A 12,942-nucleotide genomic window follows, 5' to 3' on the forward strand; every position below is an offset into this window, starting at 1 on the left:
TAGCGAGGTGGGGGTTGGCCTGTTCTCCCATGTGCCTGGTGACAGGACGAGGGGGAATGGGCTAAAGTTACGCCAGGGGAGTTTTAGGTTAGATGTTAGGAAGAATTTCTTTACTGAAAGGGTTGTGAGGCATTGGAACGGGCTGCCCAGGGAGGTGGTGGAGTCACCATCCCTGGAAGTCTTCAAAAGACGTTTAGATGTAGAGCTTAGGGATATGGTTTAGTGGGGACTGTTAGTTTTAGGTCAGAGGTTGGACTCGATGATCTTGAGGTCTCTTCCAACCTAGAAAATTCTGTGATTCTGTGATTCTGTGAACTTGCTCCAATAGTTCTCTGTCCCTCTTGTACTGGGTAGCCTAGAACTGGACACAGTACTCTAGGTGTGGCCTCAACAGGGCTGAGTACCATCAGTCTTTTTAGCTACAAGGGCACATTGCTGACTCATGGTCATCCTGCTGTCCACGAGGATTCCCAGGTCCCTCTCTGCAGAGCTGCAGTCCAGCAGGACACCCTCCAGCCTGTACTGGTTCTTGGGGTTATTCCTCCCTAGGCGCAGGATCCTGCACTTGCCCCTGTTGAACTTCATGATGTTCCTCTTGGCCCAACCCTCCAGCCTGTCGAGGTCCCTGTGAATGGCAGCATAGCCCTCTGGGGTATCAGCCACTCCTCCAAGCTTTGTGTCACCAAAAAATTGCTTAGGGTGCACTCTGTTCCATTGTCCAGGTCACTGGTGAATAAGTTGAACAACACTGGACCAGTAATGACCCCTGGGTGACATCACTAGCTACAAGCCTCCAACTAGACTGTACCACTTAGCACAAATCTCTGAGCTCTGTTGTCCAGTCAATTGCCAATCCACTTCACCATCCGCTCATCTAGGCCACACTTCCTGAACTTGTTTCTGAGGATGTTATTGGAGGCAATGTCAAAAGCCCTGCTGAAGTCAAGGTAGAGCACATCCACCACCCTCCCCTCGTCTACAAAACTAGTCATCTCGTCACAGAAAACTTCAGATTGGTTAAGCATGGTTTCCCTCGGTGATTCTATGCTGACTCTTCCTGATCAACTTCTTACCCTCCACATGCTTGGAAATGACCTCCAGGTTGAGCCGTTCCATCACCTTTCCAGGGATGGAGGTGAGGCTGACTGGCCTGTAGTTACCTGTAGTTGCGGAGGAATGGAAACAGGTCCCTGCTTGACATCAAAGGCAATGCCCCCCTCTACCGGCCCCACCTTCCCAGGTGCCCTTATGCTACTGGTTTGAGGCACTGGAGCTTGAGAGACTGGTGGGTGAAGTTGAGCTGAAAAGACTCAACCAGGAGGATGCCTAGGGCGAGGAAGTTGACTCCACACCTCAGGACTGCCTCCACTAAGAAAGAAAGAAGGGTGATCGTTGTAGGCGACTCCCTTCTCAGGGAAACAGAGAGCCCTATTTGTCAGCCTGACCCTACCTATAGGGAAGTCTGCTGCCTCCCTGGGGCCAGGGTCAGGGACATTGCCAGAAAGCTTCTTAACCCAGTTCACCCCTTTGGCTACTATCCTCTATTGATAGTCCAGGCTGGCAGAGATGATACAGAAGAGAGAAGACTGAAGGCTATCAAACAGGACTTTAGGGGACTGGGACGATAAGTAGATGGAGTGGGAGTACAGCTTGTCCTTTTCTCCATCCCTACAGTGGCAGGGAGGGGTACAGAGAGGACCCGGAAAGCCCACCTGGTAAACATGTGGCTCAGAACCTGGTGCCAACACAGACATTTTGGGTTTTTTTTTGACCACAGGGTTCTTTACTTGGCACCTGGCCTGATAACTGCAGATGGGTCCCACCTGTCTCTAAGAGGAAGACTGATACTAGCCCAGGAGCTGGCAGGGCTCATTGAGAGGGCTTTAAACTAGGGATGAGGATGGAATAATGCTCGTTAGAAGTGTGCCAGAGGGAACAATGTCAGGGCTGGGGGCAAAGGCAAGGGCCCAGCTGAACTGCATCTACGCTAATGCACACAGCATGGGCAACAAGCAGGAGGAGTTGGAAGCCATCATGCAGCAGGCTAGCTATGACTTGGTTACCATCACGGAAACATGGTGGGACCATTTTCATGACTGGAGTGCTGCAATGTCTGGCTATAGGCTCTTCAGAAGGGACAGGCAGCACAGAAGGGGTGGTGCTGTGGCTCTCTATATCAGAGAGAGTTTTGATGTCGTGGAACTTGAGGCTGGGAATGATAAGGTTGAGTCTCTGTGTGTTAGGATCAGTGGGAAGGCCGACAAGGGAAACATCCTGGTGGGGGTCTGTTATAAACCGCCGAACCAGGGATAAGGAGTTCTACAGGCAGCTGACAAAAGAGAAATCATCAGCGCTTGTTCTTGTGGGGGACTTCAACTTCCCAGACATATACTGGAAATGCAACACAGCTCATAGGAAGCGGTCTAGGAGGTTTCTGGAGAGTGTGGAAGATAACTTCCTGATGCAGCTTGTTAGTGAGCCTGCCACGGGAAGTGCCCCGCTAAAGCTTCTCTTCACAGAGAAGGACTGGTGGGAGATTTGGTGGTTGGAAACTGTCTTGGGCAGAGCGACCATGAAATGGTAGAGTTCTCCATTCTTGGAGAAGCCAGGAAGGGGACCAGTAAAACCACTGTATTGGACTTCCAGAGGGCCGACACTGAACTGTTCAGGACATTGGTTGGTAGAGTCCCTTGGGAGGCAGTTCTGAAAGGCAGAGGAGTCCAGGAAGGTTGGGCGGTCTTCAAGAAGGAAATCTTAATGGCACAGGAGCGGTCTGTCCCCAGTACCCTGAGGTGGTGAAAGGGGATGGGGAGCAGAATGTGGAACTATCCATGAGGAAATGATTGGTGACCTGCTACGGCACTTGGATGTATGCAAGTCGATAGGGCCAGATGGGATCCACCCAAGGGTACTGAGAGAACTGGTAGAGGAGCTGGCCAAGCTGCTTACCATCATTTATCAGCAGTCCTGGCTATCGGAGGAGGTCCCAGTCAACTTGCGGCTAGCAAACGTGACACCCATCTACAAGAAGGGCCGGAGGGCAGACCTGGGGAACTATAGGCCTGTCAGTTTGACCTCAGTGCCAGGGAAGGTCATGGAGCAGATTATCCTGAGTGTCTTCAGGCGGCACTTACAGGGCAAGCAGGTGATCAGGCCCAGTCAGCATGGGTTTATGAAAGGCAGGTCCTGCTTGATGAACCTGATCTCCTTCTATGACAAAGTGATGTGCTTGGTGGATGAGGGAAAGGCTGTGGATGTGGTCTGCCTTGACTTCAGCAAGGCTTTTGACACCGTTTCCCACAATATTCTCTTCAAGAAACTGTCTGCTTTTGGCTTGGACTGGCATATGCGTCATTGGGTTAAAAACTGGCTGGATAGCCAGGCACAAAGAGTCATAGTGAATGGAGTCAAATCCATTTGGAGGCCAGTCACTAGTGGCGTTCCCCAGCGCTCGGTACTGAGGCCGGTCCTCTTTAATATAGAATCATGGAATCATAGAATATCCTGAGTTGGAAGGGACCCTTAAGGATCATCAAGTCCAAATCTTAATATCTTTAATTGATGATTAAAAAGATAAAAAAATATCTTTATTGATGATCTGGATAAGGGGATAGAGTGCACCCTCAGGAAGTTCACAGATGACACCTACTCTTTGCTCAAGGGTAGGAATGCTCTGCAGGAGGATCTGGATAGGCTGGACCAATGGCTGAAATTCAACAAGGCCAAGTGCCGGGTCCTGCATCTGGGGCGCAATAACCCCAAGCAGCACTACAGGATGGGAGATGAGTGGTTGGACATCTGCCAGGCAGAGAGGACCTGGGAGTATTGGTTGATAGCGGCTGAATATGAGCCAGCAGTGTGCTCAGGTGGCCAAGAAGGCTAACGGCATCCTCGCTTATATAAGAAGCAGTGTGTCCAGCAGGTCTAGGGAAGTGATTGTTCCCCTGTACTTGGCTCTGGTGAGGCCGCACCTCAAGCACTGTGTTCAGTTTTGGGCCCCTCACTACAAGAAGGACATGGAGGTGATTGAAAAAGTCCAGAGAGAGGCGAGAAAGCTGGTGAGGGGTCTGGAGAACAAGTCCTAGGAGGAGCGGCTGAAGGAGCTGGGATTGTTCAGCCTGGAGAAGAGGAGGCTCAGGGGTGACATTATCGCTCTTTATAAGTACATTAAAGGAGGCTGTAGAGAGGTGGAGGTTGGTCTATTCTCCCATGTGCCTGGTGACACCCCACAGGATGTCCACCTCACAGGATGAGGGAGAACGGGCTAAAGTTGTGCCAGGGGTGTTTTAGGTTGGATATTAGGAAGAACTTCTTTACTGAGAGGGTTGTAAGTCATTGGAATGGGCTGCCCAGGCAAGTGGTGGAGTCTCCATCCCTGGAGGTCTTTAAAAGATGTTTAGAGGTAGAGCTTAGTGATATGGTTTAGTGGAGGACTTGTTAGTGTTAAGTCAGAGGTTGGACTCAATGATCTTGAGGTCTCTTCCAACCTAGACAATTCTGTGATTCTGTGATTCTGTGCCTGGCTCCTCCTTTTTGGCCTTTTTGAAGACTGACATGATATTGGCTCTCTTCCAGTCCTCAGGTACCTTTCCTGTTCTCCATGACCTTTCAAAGGTGATAGAGAGTGGCCTAGCAATAACATCAGCCAGCTTCTCCAGCACCCGTGGGTGCATTGCATCGGGGCCTATGGGTTTGCGTATGTCAAGTTTGTTTAGCTGATCTCTGACCCAACCTTAGACCAAGGGAAAAATCCTCCTTTCTCCAGACTTCCTCTCTTGTCTCCAGGGTCTGAGATTTCTGAGGTCTGATCTTAGCAGTAAAGACTGAAGCAAGGCATTCAGTAAAGGCATTCAGCAACTCTGCCTTCATATCTTTTTTCACCAGGGCAACTGCCCCATTCAGTAGAGGGCAGACATTTTCCCAGTCTTCCTTTTTCTACTGATGTATTTGATGAAGACCTTCTTGTTGTCCTTGACATCCCTTGCCAGATTTAATTCCAGTTGGGTGTTGGCCTTCCTTGTCACATCCCTGAATACTCTGACAGTGTCCCTATATTCCTCCCAAGTGACCTGTCCCTTTTTCCACATTCTGTAAACTTCCTTCTGATTGAGCTTTGCTAGGAGCTCCCTGCTCAGCCATGAAGGTCTTCTGACCCCCTTGCTTGCCTTCTTGCTCATAGTGATGCACAGATCTACTAATTCCAGTAGCTCCATGATCCTCTTTTAGGGGGGAGCCCATATATGCACATGAAAGTTAAAATTCAGGAGGACTTTCTAATTTGAAAAAATTATTTTACCACTGATAACAAGGGCATTTGCTCTTGAAAAATATATGCATTTCCAAATTTTCTGTGCAAGGTCATAAAACAATAGAAACTTAGAATCCAGACAAGGATTTAACTATGGAGGAATTTTGTACCCTTTATGCTGCTAACCATTATACACAGGACTTCCTGGAAGAGTTTAGCTCTATTTTTCTATAACATTAAAATGTTAAATTATATAATTTATATAATATAATTTAATTTATATAATATAAATTATAATTTAATTATGTTATACTTAAATTATAACATTAAAATTAAATTCCTGGGCAATTAAATAAAATTCAATCTGCACTGAAGAATCAGATGCTAGTAAAATGAAGAATTGCATCATGCTGGGGGTGGCTTTTCATGAATAAAGGTAAAAGCAAATAAAAAAAAAAAAAAAAACTGCAATCAACTGTCTGGGCGTAGTACTTTCCAGAGGAATTAGAAGCATTATTTTTGTTAGCATACAATGAACATAAAATCATGAAGAGTTAGTAAAGATGCTGTAAATTACAAGGGATTTAATAGTGAGAGATTATAAAGCAATGAGATAATAGACCTACCTTAGCGACATATCCACATGCTCAAATACTGTCTACCATATTGATATATTTGGGAATTTGAAGCATTGTTGTAGTTTAACCCCAACAGACAGCAAAGTGACCAACTCACTGTCTCTAGTCAGGTGGGACTGGAGAGAGAATCAGAAAGGTAAAAATAAAAGTAGAAAGGTAAAAAAAAAAAAAACACTCAGGGTTGAGATAAAGACATTTTACTAGGTAAAACGAAAGAGTCATACGTGCAAACAAAGAAAAACAAGGAATTCATTTGCTATTTCCCATCATCAGGCAGATGTTCAGCCACTTCCAGAAAAGCAGGGCTCATCATGTGTAACGCTTTCTTGGGAAGACAGATACCATCACTCTCAATGTCCTTCTTTTCCTCTTTCTTTACCCCAGCTTTTATTGCTGAGCATGATGTCATCTGCTATGAAACATCTCTTTGGTCAGTCTGGGTCAGCTGTTCTGGCTGTGTCCCCTCCCATCTCCCTGTGAACCCCCCGCCTCCTCGCTGGCAGGGCAGTGTTACAAGCAGAAGTGTCCTTGGCTCTGAGTAAGCACTGCTTTGCAGCAACTGAAAACATTACTGTGTTCTCACCACTATTTTAATCAAAAATCCCAAACACAGCAATTTGTAAGCCTCTACAAAGAAAATTAACTCTATCCCAGCTAAAATCATGACAGGCATAATATTCATAATATTCATAATATTCATAATACAACAAAAGCAATTACTTAGCAGGGACTGGGGTGCTTGATTTAATTAATTTTCATAAATGGTTACAATAATATAGTAAAATTAGATATGTCAAAAAAAAAAAAAGCTACAAAAAAAATCAAACCTTCTGATCCTAACTAAATTAATAAAAATAAAAATTAAAAAAAAAATGTTAATTAAACTCTATCAATAAGCCATGGTAATAATGTTTCTCTGATTTCAAAAGCTCTCCAAACTCATTTTAAAAAATTCTATATTTTCTGTGGTTATTTTTTGGTGTCATAGTATTAAAAAAAAAAAAAAAAAAAAAAAAAAAAGATTTTAAAAGGAGAGATAGATTGTTATTAGATATTTGGCCCTTTTTTTTTTTTTTTTTTTCTTTATGAGTTTTAGCCCTTAACTATATATATTTTTTTTGTTTCTTCCATTTTATAGATAGAAATCTCTTTTCTGCAGACACTTCCTTGGCCTCTGCCATATTGATTGCTGCTGTTGAGGGAGAATGAGTCTTCTGATTGCACTTGACTTGAGGGACTGTTAAAGCAGAACAAACCTGGAGATGTTAAGGAGGTCACTGGACAGTCCTTCATAAATATTCAGAAGAAACAAACATCGTGAAAGACACTAATATTGATAGAAATCACAGATATGCTAAGAATAAAGTATTTCCCACAGAGAGCTCCTGTAGTGATTATATGGCCTTCTGCTTTAATGAAGTTTCACTTCTGACTAAAGCCAGTTGATATTAACGTTTTTCTTTCAATACCAAGAACTACATTTTATTGTTTAAGAAGAAACAATGAAGATGGAAAAAGATGGGAAGAAAGAAACCCGGAATAATAGATTTCTAATTTAGATTATAAGCATTTATAAGAATTTTAGGGAGTGTTTTCACTTATTTTCCATCTAAAGTCTAGAAATATACCTATGATCATGAGAAACAATGTTTGTTATAAAAATGAGTAAAACATTACTTTCACTGCTACCTAAATGAGAGTAGATACCTAGGTAGCTTATGAATAAACTTTCCCCTATAGAATGATTTCATAGAGAGAAGAAATGCTGTAGTTTTCCATGGGAATATTTGGTGAAAAGCACAGTTAATACTGGGGATTTTTTGTCTTTTTTTTTTTAATCAAATTATAAGACTAGGTTAAAAAAAAATCTAAAGGAATAATGTTTTTCTTTCTAAAAGTCTGTGCTTATTTTATTTCTAGACAACCTGATGTATTGCTAATACGTATTTTCAATCAAGGGTGTCTTAGCCTTTGTCCACAGTTCTGGCACCAAATAGTGAGAATTTTCTTTGTTTTTTTACTCAAATAGAGAGTCACTTGATGGAACAGATCTATATAGAGGTAGATGGCTAAATTCATTATTCTGTACCATACTTAATTTGAATATTTGTAATTGTTTCAATGAGACTACTAATCAAGTAATGATAATAATAAAACAAAAAATGATCAATGATCACATCTTTCCTGAAACAAACAAACAAACAAAAACAACAATGAAAAACTAAATCTGCCTGCTAGAAAGATTTTTTTTAAATACCCATCCATTTAACTATGAATAAACAACACTGAAAACCAGTCATCTTACTTTCACTGGACAATCTTTTTAGAGAAGGTGTTCTGATAAGACATATACTGGAAGTTATATAAAATGAGTAAGAATTTTCCTAGAAGAAGAGGAAAAAAAAAAAAAAAAAAGGAAAAAAGGTAGGATTGTAGGATTTGTAGGATTTATGTGTGCACACAGACACATAAACTAACCAGTCTAACAATAACGAATCAGACAAAGAAAAAAGGATGTTAGATTCTGTCAACCATCAGAAAGCATCTACTCGAGTGTGCAAAGGTGCCATATGTATTGGGATAACATATTGTAGGAGCTATAGATTTCAGGAATGAACTCTCACTTATGTCTGCTTTGTACCCTCTACACAATGTATTTTAAAACCAGCTTGGTTCAAAAGATAGTCAAATTTTGGCTCAGGTGTCATAAACAACAGTTTTACAATAGAGGATTATTTTTTTTTCATGTGGTTTTATTTATTTAGTTACACTGAGGAGTGGTAAGAAATGTTCATTTCAGCTACTGTGTCGTAAGATTTTTCCTTATTACTGCAGATAATAACATTAAAAAAATAAATTAAATAAGTAAAATAAATAAATAAATAGATAGATAGATAAATAAATAAATAGATAAACTGTTCACAAGCAGAACTTCAGGGTGATCTAAACTATAGGCATCAAGATGGAAGGGAAGAGAAGCCATGATTCCATTTTATTATCCCACCACAAGAAGATGGAAGAGCTCTGAAAACTACCTTACAATAACTGGAAGGGCAAATACAAAGCAAATTTTCTGCTGCTTTCAGTATTCACCAGGAAATTAGACTAGCTTGTGACTTTTAAGTCTACCTACATGTATATCTGCAAGCCTCAAAACCTTGTGTATCAATGCAGTTGGTTAACTGCAGGTAGGAATTTCCTCAGTTGTCTTAGACATCTAAGAGAATAAGTTGTGTAAATCCAAGATGGTCATGTAGATTTGGCATAGAGAAACAGAGAGTCTGATATAGACCAGATTAAATGTCCTCTAGAAGGGCCTGTTGCTCTCCATTTAATGGAAAACCTTAATTTTTAAATACCTACATGTATGTTAGGTATGATGAATTGTCCACTTGTATGTCCTAATGATTGCCCTACTGAAAGTCTGTGATGATTTATTCCTATCTGCTAACTACAATATACCATGTGTATTCACATTTATCGGTGTAGTTACATAGTCCTGTAAAGATGTATTCAGTCTCCATATTTTTATATATTTTTTCTAATGTTATAGAATATTGGAATAATTATTTTACTTAAGAAATACAGATTCTGAATCTGAATGAAAATAAAAATAAATTAAACCTGTTAAAATGCATTTTGGGAAGGTTTTATTACTTAAGTAAAACTATTTAATGTGCCCAAGAAATAATAAGAAACATTTGATGGATCTTGCCTTGAAAACTAATTAATTTGTCTAGCAAAAAGAAGTACTATCAGCTCAGGAGCTAATCGGTTTTCTCCAATCACCATGTAGTACCTCTCATGATACAAAAATAGTTCTATTATTATTGTTATTATTATTATTGGTCATATTTTAGGAGAAGAAAAAACATCCTGCCTCTTTAACTTGTGATCAGTTTCTCAAGAAAGTTGCAAAGAAAACATTTTCTGTAACTGAGGAAAAAGAATTCTTTTTAAAGCTTAGTTAAATACACCTACACACTGTTTCTAAGTACTTAGTTAGTAACTTTCATCATCTTAGAAAACTAGGGACAATCTTTTTCTTAATTCTAATGTTGGCTTGTTGCTCAGTTGCTAATAAAATATTTCCTGAAATAATGTCTAATTTAATTTGGGTTTAATTCGAAAAGTATTTATATTTATGTTTTTGATACTATATATGAAAATCATTACGGGCATTTTTGAGCCTGCCTCTATGCAGAAGACTGGACCAACTAATTTTTTCAATCACACTTTCCAATGAATCGATTAACAAAATACTTTGCAGTGTATTTTACATAATTTTGTGTGTAGGTATGTATGTATACATGTGTATTATGTACAACGTGCATGCTACTTGTGTATATTGCATATGAAATAATTATAAAAATAATTCATCTAGTGTTTGGCCTTCCTGTAATCAAAATTAAGTTGTCAGAAAATGCCAGTATATAAATGATAAAATAATTTTAAATGAGTTCAAATATTATAGACATCAACGTGTATGTGTGGGGAGAGTATTTTGTTAATTTGTGCCCTAACAGACTACTGATTATTTATTAATAAACCCCTGCATTCCTATACTGTTTGTAAATGTACAGATAACTTTACCTAATTTTCATCTTAACTTGTAATTTATAATCAATGTCTAAATACAGAGAAAAAAAAATAAATTTAAGATGGGCAGTGAAACCTAGACCAGGCCATTATAAACTCTATTTCTGTTAATTAGGCAGCAGGTGTCCTGTGACCTTCTGACATCTGTGCAAATAACATTAGCTACCTCTGTGACTGTCATATCACTACCAACTTAATCCTAAATTGGATATTTGCATTTATTTATTTTATTTTATTTTATTTTGTTTTGTTTTGTTTTGTTTTGTTTTATTTATTTGATTTTATTTTATTTCTGAATAAATGTTCTACTCAGAAGTAAAAATTCAAAGGAGTAAAGTGCCTTCATTCTGAAATAGTCTGGAACTTTTTTTTTAACTTGTCTGTGTCTGAAAATGTCATTAGATTTTTAAAACCTTATGCTGCTGCAACGTCTTGAAGCACCAGCTAATGCTAATGGCTTCATCATGTTAAATATACAAGAAGAAGTTAAGCCTAGTCTCAGTCCTCCGAAAAGGTAGCAATTAAAACACATAAATGTAAGAGAAAATTAAATAATATAAGCAGCAGCAGCTGTGGTTGACTGAAATCATTATGGACATACATAAGCAGCTGATGATAAACAGTATAGATCAAATTAGAATTTTGGGATTTTGTAGGAAATAAAATTTGGAGACTTCATTATGTGCAAAGAACTAATTTTTGTCTGTAACTGTGGGATGTTCACATACATTTATCCTGATTTATTTTTTTTATTATTCAAATGTTAATATTCAAATTTTAAAAAATGTTTCAAAAGACAAAGAATCAATTAAGAGCCATTATGGTCATTTAATTTAACCAGTCTAGCACAATGCACACCTGATAAACAGGGCTTTATGGTGTTGATTTCATAACAGCCTGTAGATATTAAAGCAATTGCAAGTATCTCCATTCATCTCTAACATGAAATAATGCAATTTGGAGATTTCTAAATATATGGACAACTTGTAGTTGAGAAATGCAAGAAAATGCAAGGCAAATATTTTTCCCACCACATTATGAAATTCTTCTGGCTTCATTAAAGCTGCAACTGTTCCTGACCTATTTTTAAAATGTCATTGCCACACACGTACTGCTAAAGTAACAGAATAAATAAATAAATAAATAAATAAATAAATAAAATAATTAATAAATGTGCTCCCTTGGAAGCAGAGTGCATGTAAAAGCTTTTATGTATTTAAAATGCACTTTTTTTTTTTTTTTAAGGTGATGTTTAATAAGTGCAGACTATGGGAAAGGCAGAATTCTCCTCTACACCCCTTCAAAGTCAAAAGTCAAGAAAAGAAAGGTTTCCTATAGATATGAGCTACAATAGCTTCCAAGAGCACAATGACTTTCTGGATATACAATAGTTCACATTCAACATTGGATGCGATAATTATTTTAATGAGAAAGATAATGGCTAGCCAGGACACTGGAGCTAGTCCCTTACTATATTAAAGGAATGCATTGTGAGTTTTAAATTTATCATAGGCAGCCCCCCACACAGTGGAGGAAAGAGCTTATGCCCAATGACCCATCAGTTGCCATATGTGGTTTGTAGAATACAATGGGCACTGCACATTCTCCCATGAGTCAGGTAAAGAACTTTGAATCAAATCATTCCAACTGAATATTAGTTCTTTAAATTAATGCTATTGTCTAACATTGCTACACAAACTCTACCACACTAGAAAGATTAATTCAGTTGTAGTCCAAAAAAATTGATATAGAAATTCACTGTTTGTCTAAAAAGAATTTCATTACATTCACAAATTTAGTGAATGATCTCAAAAATCTATTTGTGATACACCTTAAGTAGTAATTTGTGATTATTCAAAGATAACAGTGCTAAATGTGGTAGCATTTTATTTGTTTTGCAAAGGACTGCAGTAGAAAGAAACAGAGGAGATTCAGAACAAAATCTAGTATTCAGGAAGTTTTTGTTTATATTTTACTTTTCCTTCTGTGCACTAGTAAGCTGGAAAAAAAAAAAAAAAAACACACTATTTTTTTAAAGGAAAATATCTCAAGTGAGGCAAGATATCTACTGCTCTATGTGTCCAAGTACAACCAGCAGTGAGACTGAAGACGTGTTCCCAGCAGGCACATGTACAAAGAGCATACATGAACACTACTTCATATACATATATGTATACGCATACACATACACAGTATCTGATGCCATGGACGCATGGGCCTTCCAACCCATGTCAGAATCCAGTTGCTGTACTCATGGAATGAGTACAAGAAAGAATACAAGAATTTATAGAGTATAAAAAGAATATAGGAAAAACTGATCAGGTGCAGGGTACATTCAGACAAGCAGACCAACCAAAAAAATATTTAAATGCAACTGGCCCTTTCTAACCTCCTAACACTCTATACCTCCCCAAATCACCTTTTCCTCTCTTAACTATCCCATAATGATCACCACTG

Source organism: Anas acuta, chromosome 1 (genome assembly GCF_963932015.1).
Source record: "Anas acuta chromosome 1, bAnaAcu1.1, whole genome shotgun sequence".
Lineage (NCBI taxonomy): Eukaryota > Metazoa > Chordata > Aves > Anseriformes > Anatidae > Anas > Anas acuta.